The 10,455-nt window shown below is 36.1% G+C and overlaps 1 protein-coding gene across 1 annotated transcript in view; it reads right to left on the bottom strand.

Annotated features, from left to right (window-relative positions):
- LOC105443635 overlaps window positions 1-10,427 on the bottom strand; it is a 55,782-nt gene extending 45,355 nt beyond the window's left edge. Inside the window, exon 1 of the mRNA XM_030976027.1 lies at window positions 10,299-10,427. The gene's annotated coding sequence lies outside the window, so the exon portion shown is untranslated. The remainder of the gene's footprint in view (window positions 1-10,298) is intronic.
- Window positions 10,428-10,455: the final 28 nt, after the last annotated feature.

Below are 10,455 nucleotides of genomic sequence, written 5' to 3' on the forward strand. Positions count from 1 at the left end.
TGTGTAATGTATCTATTTATATTTCATCAACACTATCTAAGTGTTCACACTGTGGTGTCCACACATTTTGATTTCCTCTCCAACCACAGTTTGTCCAGTGTGGAAATAACACTTTAAAAGTATTCACAATGTGGTGTGCACACGTGTTGATTCCCTCTCTGGCAACAGTGTGTCTTGCGTGGAAATAATCAACACTGTGGTGTGCACACGTTTTGATTCCCTCTCTGGCAACAGTGTGTCTTGTGTGGAAATAATCAACACTGTGTAAGTGTTCACATTGTGGTGGTACACATTTTTTGATTTCCCTCTCTGACCACAGTGTGTCCAGTGTGGAAATAATCAACACTATGTAAGTGTTCACACTGTGGTATGTACACATTTTTATTCCCTCTCAGACTACAGTGTGTCTAGTGTGGAAACAATCAACACTGTGGTATATACAAACTGTGCTTACCTCTTAGACCAGTGTGTCCAGAGTGGAAATAATCGACACTATAAAAATGCTCACAATGTGGTGTGTACACATTTTTATTCCCTCTCAACCCACAGTGTGGAAATAATCAACACTATGTAAGTGTTCACACTGTGGTATGTACACATTTTTATTCCCTCTCAGACTACAGTGTGTCTAGTGTGGAAACAATCAACACTGTGGTATATACAAACTGTGCTTACCTCTTAGACCAGTGTGTCCAGAGTGGAAATAATCGACACTATAAAAATGCTCACAATGTGGTGTGTACACATTTTTATTCCCTCTCAACCCACAGTGTGGAAATAATCAACACTATGTAAGTGTTCACACTGTGGTATGTACACATTTTTATTCCCTCTCAGACTACAGTGTGTCTAGTGTGGAAACAATCAACACTGTGGTATATACAAACTGTGCTTACCTCTTAGACCAGTGTGTCCAGAGTGGAAATAATCGACACTATAAAAATGCTCACAATGTGGTGTGTACACATTTTTATTCCCTCTCAACCCACAGTGTGGAAATAATCAACACTATGTAAGTGTTCACACTGTGGTATGTACACATTTTTATTCCCTCTCAGACTACAGTGTGTCTAGTGTGGAAACAATCAACACTGTGGTATATACAAACTGTGCTTACCTCTTAGACCAGTGTGTCCAGAGTGGAAATAATCGACACTATAAAAATGCTCACAATGTGGTGTGTACACATTTTTATTCCCTCTCAACCCACAGTGTGGAAGTGTGAACATCCACATGGTACAAGGGGAAACTCTGTGGTACATACACACTGTGGTTCTCTCTGTGTGTCATACAAATAATGGTCTTATTAGTCTGTTCACCATTGTTCAACATTATAAAAGAGCCCACACTGTGTTATCAAACAAGTTATATTAACAGTTTTTCACAGTACATCACATAAACTATATTATGAAAAGTGTCCTCCCTACAACAATGCTTACTATTACAGTGGTGCATTTACTCTCTGTGACCAGTATGTCACCAGTGTGGCAATGATGTGAATGCTGATTTCACACTCACATGTGTACACCAGGACTTGTGGTAACTACTGTGTACCAAATCAAATATGTGGTCACACCGCTCTGTTGTTTCTTTTGTAATTCTATGTGCCTGGCAATTCCAATCGTGCATACACCTTATAAAGATGCAATTTTGTATTTTGTACGCCAAGAGCAGTGAACCACAAAAAATATCACAAAAGTTTATTTTATTCCACATTCCTCCTATTCAGAAATCATCCACACAGTGGAGGTTTTTTAATCCGAAAATATTGGTATGAAGTATATTGGGGTTTTGCTGCTTTCGCATTGAAACAGAACTATGCTGCCAATACCATTATAATATAAACTTTTAACTATTAAGAGCTGGGGTTCTCAAACTTTTTCTTTGACGGTCCAGTTGTGATTTTTATAAATGGTCCAAACCATGGGAAGCTATTCGCCTAAAAATTCTTATGGTCGATCGTATACTTTAACTTAAGTAGAACAATGTACGATATGATTGTTGGAAAGCCGGGCACGACTCGAGCATTACTCAATTTTGTTTCAGACTTAGACAATCTACTCCTAAATTTTTTACAGTAATGACACTTGCATACTGAAGATAATGAGGTTTGTTTTAGGTCTACATCTGATCCAAGGAGAATTGTTACAGATTAAAAAAACTGAGACGCCAGTGCTTCCACTCATTTAAATACTGTTTCCTGAAAAAGAACACCCAATTTCCTGGAATTTGATGGAATTTTCTTAGAACTTTCAAACTGCTTCTTACATGGATTTTTTTATTAGGATGAATTGCTAGAGGAAGACCAAGGTCATCAACTTGTCGCACAGTACCAGATCATTAACTTTAAACTGTACATTTTGCAAATGAGCAAAAATGGCTACTTCATTAAAAGGAAAGGGGTAAAAGTACTCTACATTTCTCAGCTGCGGATCCAGGGTTTGTAAAAGGGGAAGGGGGGGGGGGTCAAAGCCAACGAGTGCGCGAAGCACACTGCAATCGCACATTAACGCTAGTCCTTCTGGATGGGGTCCAGGGGCAGAGCACAAAGAAGTTTTAATATATATATATATATATATATATATATATATAATATCAAATATATGAATAATTTAGTGGGGATTATATTACTTTCTAATGGATTCGTACAACATGATAGAGCTTGGGGGGCCTGGCAGAGCCCCTGCCAGGGGTTCCGGGGCGGAGCCTCAGGACGCTTTCGAGTCTTAGCAATTCAGAACCTTCAAGATGACCGTCTTGAGCAATGGAAACTAACACTGTCTCCTAGGGATAATTTTATACACCAGCGGGTTTTCTGGGAAACCACTTCTATGTTTACTAATGGGGGTCCAGGGGTCCGCGTCTGGAACCCCATTGTGTGCTCCTTTCAAAGAGCACAAAAAGCCCTCAGATTGAACATTCTATCTCATTCAGAAATGGCAAAACACGCCTTTAATATCAGACACAACATTCAAAGGGATGATGCCCAATTAATCAGTTATCCATCTTGATAAAAAGGATTAATCCTTCACCTAATCTAGCTATACATTGTTATCTTTCTTCGTTCCAGTGACCTCGAGACAGCAGACAGCAAGAAATTGTGTAAATGATTAAAAAAAAGTCTACAGGAGTGGTTGTTAGAAGGTTTAACTACATAAAACTCACACTCTCTCCTAAGGACAATTTTATACAACAAAAGCTTGTCTTGGGAACTTACATCTTTATGGATGGTGTGCAGGGGGATAGCCTTTGCCATGAGTCTAGGGGGTAGAGCCCCAGGAAGTTCTTGAATGTTTCAAAAATGTAGAAAATTAAAAATAGCTGTCACAAAATTGTAATTTCCTCCTTGAAAGTTACATAGCCCCTTTCATTTCATTCTAAACATAACCTCTCTTTCTCTCTTAAAAACAATTTTTAAAAACGTTTTTTTGGTATTGTTGTAATTTTGTCAGCAGTCTTATTAAGCACATTACGAGCCGACTCATCGGAAATGAAATCCGTTAGTTTATGTTCTTCCTTTTTCTGTTTTTCTCTTTTTCTCTCTCTCTATCCCCTTTCCTCCCACCCTCTATCTTGTCCTCTTTTACATTATTTTCTCTTTCTTTCTCATGTTTCCTTCTGTCGTTTTCCCTTTTTCCCATTTCCATTTGTTTAGGTTGCCAAAAAAGGAGAGTGGCGGTTGATTCATCGCCCCTCCCTCAATCAGTCTGTGATTTATATGTTGATGCGAGCAATACGCATAACCTGCGGTGGGATTTGTTGCCTTCTCCCTATTTTTTAAAACCTTTTCTCTTTCTTTTCTTCTTTTTCTTCCGCCGCTCCCTCTTCCCCCTTTAAATTTTTCGCTGACATACAATTACATCAACCGTCACCTGGATCCCCACTGTTTCTAACGCTTAACAAATAAAATCCTTTAAAAATCTTTGAAGCTTTCAAAACTCTGTATTTTTCCTTAAATTATCTTCATTACAAAAACAAAAACAAAGAAATGGGATCTGTCCAAGGAACGAGGGGTTAACCAAAAAGCACAGCCTATGTCTTGATGGTGAAAGAATGAGCCACAATGGCATGTTAGTCAAAGTGTTTGTTACATGGGAGCTTCAAACGTCCTATATTACTTGCTATGCGCACATACCAAGCATTACAAGTATAGAGTATAGAGTAATAGAGTCAAGTGTCATCTTTAAAAAGGCCCAAGTCATATTCTGTGTCATATTCTGTATCAAAACAAGTGTCTTTTATAAACAATTTTTTGTTTGTCAGAACTGTGCAAAATATCTATTTCTACAACTTTCACTTCCCAGTAAAATTGAGGGGCAAGGGATTTTGGATGCAGTATAGTTCATCAAGTCAAGTTTTCAACATTCAAGTATTCAAATGCCAACAAGAGAGATTATAGAAATCCTATGGGTTATGCAATTACATGTATTTATTCTCATCATAACTGATATTCAAAGAGCAGTATCAAATATACTTATTTGTTAAAGAAATATTTTCTTCAGGGCTCTTTTAACCTTGGAGTGGTTCAAGAAATTCCCCCACAGTAAAAAGCAATATGTATAGACAATCCACATGTATTCTTCTATAAAGGCCATTGAATGTGGTGTGCCTCAAGGCCCTATTTTAGGTCCATTATTTTTTATTGTATATATATTAATGATTTTTACATGTCCTCAACTACCCTGTCCTTCATTTTGTTTGCTGATGACTCTAACATTTTCTTTTCTCAACGTGACACAGACATTTTTCTGGGGACAAATAACTCTCAATTACGAGGGGTTACTGACTGGAGCAGGGCAAATAAACTGTCATTGAATTTACAACAACAAAAATTATATGCTCTTTAGTAATATTATTGATAACTTACAATGTGATAACTTACATTACAATATTTAAAGCCACACTGTCCTACTTGTAGCTACTTGCTCCCTCTATATAGAAAACAATGCCGAATCGGTGACCATTGGTCCCCCATGATCCTCTTTTTCTTATGTTATTTGAGAGCTGAGTTGATGAGATAACCACCTGTCTAGTGACCTTGCAAGGTGCTCTAATCCCTTCTAAAAACTAGTGCAGATAAGCTTTAAAAAATAGCCAATGTCATAGATATTTTCCAAGCTAATTTTCTGTTATCTAATTACCGGTACGTTTAATATTGTGATTATCTTGTCTTTGTTTATATTATGTGAAAAATGAAATAAATTTGCTGTGCATAGAGCGACTACTACTACTATCATCAAGAGATCTCTATTATTAACATATAATCCTGCTCTCTGATTCTATGAACATTATTTTCATATTGTTTTATAAGCTTAGATTAATTTGATTCTAATAATAAAGTACATAATCAAACACTACATGTTGATAAATTTACTAAAATGTAAAAGGATAAAAACTTACTACTTACATTTTCCAAGTTTGCTTACCTCAGCTACCTGATAGAAGAAACCAACTGGAAATTAATTATTTTTGATGTGTCTGAAAACTCAATAAAGATCCTTACCATCTTGCAACCAAAGACCTTGAAACCACAAAATATTAACCTGGAACATTCTATCAACTGTATTCTTCCTATGTTTCAAAGTTCATTATATTTCAGCTTTCGTAACAAACATGCTAGTCTTTATAAATAGCCCATATAAATCATCTAATGACTAACAAATAGTGAGAGCATAATATTTAGAGATTATATCTGTTTATATTTAAGCTAATTTAAGGTGCCAAAAACTGCCAATAATATGAGGAGCATGCATGTGAGCAGAATCACCTCTGTCAAATATTGAGTTAAATCCTGAAATGTATTTCGCACATCGTCAAAATGTCTCTAAATAAAAACTACATATAAAGAAAGGGGAATAACTACAGCATCATTGCGCAATAGTAGAGGGAGGGTGGCACAATGATTTCTCCTATTAAGTCTCCTATTGTCTACACTACATTCCGATTTCCCATTTTCATTGTAATTTTTTGTCAAGTTTTGGGCACAATGTAAGGAAAATTGTACTACAAATACATGTGTTACTTTAAAACAGCCTGACAGCCTGTTATTACTTTGAAATTGAAGCAACCTTACAATAAAAAATGAAAATGAAAATGATTTGTCATCTTATAATAATTTTTCATGTGATGTTAACTTCAATGAATTGTGAAATTGTGAACATGCTTATATAAATAAATAAATAAATAAATAAATAAAATGAATTAAAGCTCAAGGTTATTGGGAAAGGATTTTTCATAAATGAAATCTAGCTTTGTTAAGAGGAGGATCTGTAATCTGTTTATAATACAAACATTGCCTGACAACTCTGGCAGGAGAGGGCGGTATAATTGGTTTTAGACCAGGTCTAGAGGCTAAATACTCCTGATATGCACACAGCTACAGGTGTACATAATAAAACAATTAAATTTATACATTCCACTCAAACCAATGTAAAAAAGAATTCTTTCAATAATGTACTTTATCATCTGGTGAGCATGCACTATAAAGACACCAATGCACTTTTTAAAGTTACATAAACATGGGCTATAAAATAAATTGTATAAACTAAAAAACCACTACATGTTTACATAACACAACTGTATCAACCATGTACTGAACTACTGATACTAGCACAGAACTCATGCTGCTCCCAAAATACCTCACAGACACTAGGCCGACAGGCGACACTTCAGAAAATTAAAAAAGCATGTCTATTCATATACATGTACTTCAAGAGACAAGTCTACCTAAAACCAATCATATTAACAAATATATAGTGTATCAATCATGTCTCAAGGTAAATAATATATTCATAGAATGACAGGAAGCATGGACACAAAATGATACACCTTTCCAGAGGGAAGCACTTCATTCAAAATGATGTTGATTTCAAACAAAATATATGGCATAGACAAGCTTCATCTGTGCAATAACCTTTAAATTAAAGATTGTATATAAAATAAATAATGGTATAAAGAATACTTCTAGATTTACACTCTTCAATATAACTACACATAAAGTGAGTCATAAATACATGCAGTGCGCACAAAGGAGTGTGTCATCAGAAGATCACTTTAATATTTCATTTTTTGTAAAATGACCCTTTGACAAAGAAGAGGTGAAAATGCCTATTTTTTTGTATTTTGCAAGGGAAATTATAATAAAAATATTGGAGAAAGATTCAATGCATTCCCACTTCCAGTATCAACATGTAGCTACATCCTGAAACCAGCAGAAAAAAAAAATGCTCCTTATTTGAAATGTTTAAATTATCTTTGAGAAAGTAGAGTATGATAGGCTTTATTGTGAGCCCTTTAATGTAACTATTAACTGTAACATGCAGGCAGGCCTATCAGATTCTGTTTAATGAAGAAAATGATAGTTTTAGTAGAAAGGTAATGCCTCAGTCACACCTTTGCGTATGATGCTGCGTATTGCTGCGCTGTACGAGGTATATCAATACGCAGCCGTTCCCAGCAATACGTGGCAAATTTGAAGGTAGCAGTCACACTATTGCGTATCTAGCTCGTAGGTAGCTCGTATGCCGCTCGTACTAAGACTGTCTACGGTTGCCTATGACCACGCTATAGCTCGCTCCACATTGTATTTGGGTTACCCCCCCCCCCCCACACCCTTAGCAAAAAGCTAGATCCGCCCCTGTGTTTTGGAAGGATATGGTTAAGACTAAAATTAAAGAAAGAATGTAAATAAGGTTGCTCCGAATAATGAGGAGGACATTATGTGCAGAACGGGAAGAAATGGAGAGAATGTCATCACGGGTATAAAAGTCAATAACAGCTATGTAACAAGTTTCTAAGAGGGAAATCGCCGACTTAAATAAATGATAATGACAAAATACCAAGGGATTTAGGAGTTTCATGGGTACCAATTCAATGGAAATTTGTATTAAAGGTATTACAAAGTTTTGGTATGGGGTCATGAATTTGGTTCAAATTAACATATTGGAAGCGTATGCGTTCCTAAAATATACATTGATCGTTGTCGCGGTTGAAATCAAGTATAAATTTATGAAATTGTAAATAATAAACTTCTTATGTTGTAGCTCCCTCTCAAGGTCAAGATATTAATTAAGCTATAAAACAATGTTTTTTGACTAAAATCGACTAATTAGCTATTCCCGTTTGGTAATTATATGTCACATCTACATATTCTGAGATTTTCATGGTCGCAGCTACCATTGTACGGCCATAGGCGCTATTTGAAATTTATCAAAATTTACCGGGACCACCGGTAATTTTTTATATTCAAATTTTCTCAAAAACAGAAGTGTTTTAGGGGCTAATTTTTTTAGTGCTTATAAATATAATATATCCACAGGGGCATCCAAATATATCAAAATTGTAAAGATTCACTATTCACCCAATTTTCAAAATTTCCCAAAACTTTGTAGTACCTTTAAAATAAGAGCCCCCGTCAGCACCCAAAGAGCCCCTGTGAGAAGGCTCACAGGGGCTCTTTTTTTTTTGGAAGAGCCCCCGTGGACAAAAAATTAATTTGAGACCTGGTGGAGAGGAGCAATGTAGATAAAATGCCTTGCTCAATGACATAATTACCGTGCCGGCCGGGATCAAAGACAGGACCTTTGAATTATCAGTTGAGTGATTAGAAAACTCAACTACGATACCTCTACAAATGTAGTAATAAAAGTTAAAAGTACCAACACTGCGAGTGACAAAATAGGCCTTGAGAGGGCACTTGTAGAATTGAGTTGGGGGGGGGGAGAGGGGCAGAACTAAGAGTAAGAGGTAGGGACTGGGCATAAAAGCCAGAGTTTAATTGTTTTATAGAATGGTGAATTAATTAAAACAGCCCAAATAACAAAAATTTAAAGTTTCTCGTCCTGCCTCCTTAAATTATTAATGTAACTATTTACTATTCAGAAGAAAAAAAGCCCCCCCCCTCGCAAAAAAAAAGCTTGTGATTTACATTTTCTTTAGATAATAATCATTTAGATAATAATCATTTGTTTTGTCATACATTGCATCAGACAGTACACTCACATGGAACAATATCTGTGAATAAATAGGCTTAGCCATGCGGCTATTATTAGCATGGCAGCCATCATGGAAAAATATAACTAAAAATTGCAAAAAAGTAAATAGTAATGCCCTGCCCGATCCTCCCTTTTAAAACAAGTCCGGAACGAGAAACACATTATTTTTTATTATTTGGCCTTATCACAATTGTTATTTTTGGTTTTCTTTATTGATAACTGAATTTTCTTGTATGACTGAAGATATGGCATTTTACGAACGCCATAAAACAACTACCGGCCAACAGATAGACTGGTCAGTGAGAAGTCAGGGTCAGAGCAGGTCACAGCAAGGTCTCAAGTTGTGTAGTTCAAGTGTATATACTGGCAACCATACTTTGTTTGTTTAGCACAGCTGATGTTGTTTTGTTGTGCTCCATGGCACTTGTTGAAGTTTGATCTACTGCATCAAATCAAAAACAATTAAGTTAAAGGTATGATATACTCCACCCAGGTGAAGTAAATGGGTACCTGGTAGGAATTTATTCCTTGAAAGTTGAAACGCAGCGCGCGTAACAGCTGCACTGCTAAAGCCAGGGTAATTATGCTGCATTATTGTAGAGCGCTTAGAGACTTCTGATAAAGTAAGTGTTAGGCGCTATATAAGCAGGGATAATTATTATTATATACTTTCCGGACTATGTTATTGTTTCATAACTGTATATTCATGAATCTGTGTTTGTATGCTCGATTAGTCTCATTATGACTGTTCGAATGTGCATAAACGAGTGTGAGAAATTGTTTGAGTAAGCTTTGCATCTTGCATGCCATAACTTTGGCAATTAAGTGACGCATTAGTACGCCGTACGCTCCCAAAGTTAAAATGACCGCTCGGAAGTGGGAACGTCAGCATAGTTGACAGCATGAGACTGAGATGGAGATCGCGAGTGAGAAAAACCCCTAACAGTAACACACTTAATACATCATACATCATGTACTGAAAGAGTAAACGGTCTATAGTTCAATTCTCATGACATGACATCCGATCTACCATAACATAATATTATTCAACAACAAAGATAGCACACACACTACCATGAGACAAACATTTAAGTTAACTTGTCTTTACTTGTTAGAGATTTGTCAGTTTGATATTGTATTAACATTCATTACTAATATAGTAATACTATAATAAACGAAGCGATCATAGTTTCAATATCACTGCAGTGTTCATAATCATACAACAGATCATCTGATCATGTGCAATATTATGATGACAAGTAGGCCTACGTTCCACTCAAACTAAAACAAAGCGGAATTACTCACCATATACTCCCTATTGGCTACACATTAAAATGATCAGAACGACCCTTAAACATGAATTTTGACGAAGGATTTTTCATTCAGAAGGACTTTGAACAGTCGAAGATAATGGCGAAGGCCGAAGGTGCAGTGTCCAAACAACACATGAGCATAACGACAA

The sequence above is a fragment of the Strongylocentrotus purpuratus genome, unplaced genomic scaffold (assembly GCF_000002235.5).
Source record: "Strongylocentrotus purpuratus isolate Spur 01 unplaced genomic scaffold, Spur_5.0 spur5_scaffold_8, whole genome shotgun sequence".
Taxonomy (NCBI): domain Eukaryota; kingdom Metazoa; phylum Echinodermata; class Echinoidea; order Camarodonta; family Strongylocentrotidae; genus Strongylocentrotus; species Strongylocentrotus purpuratus.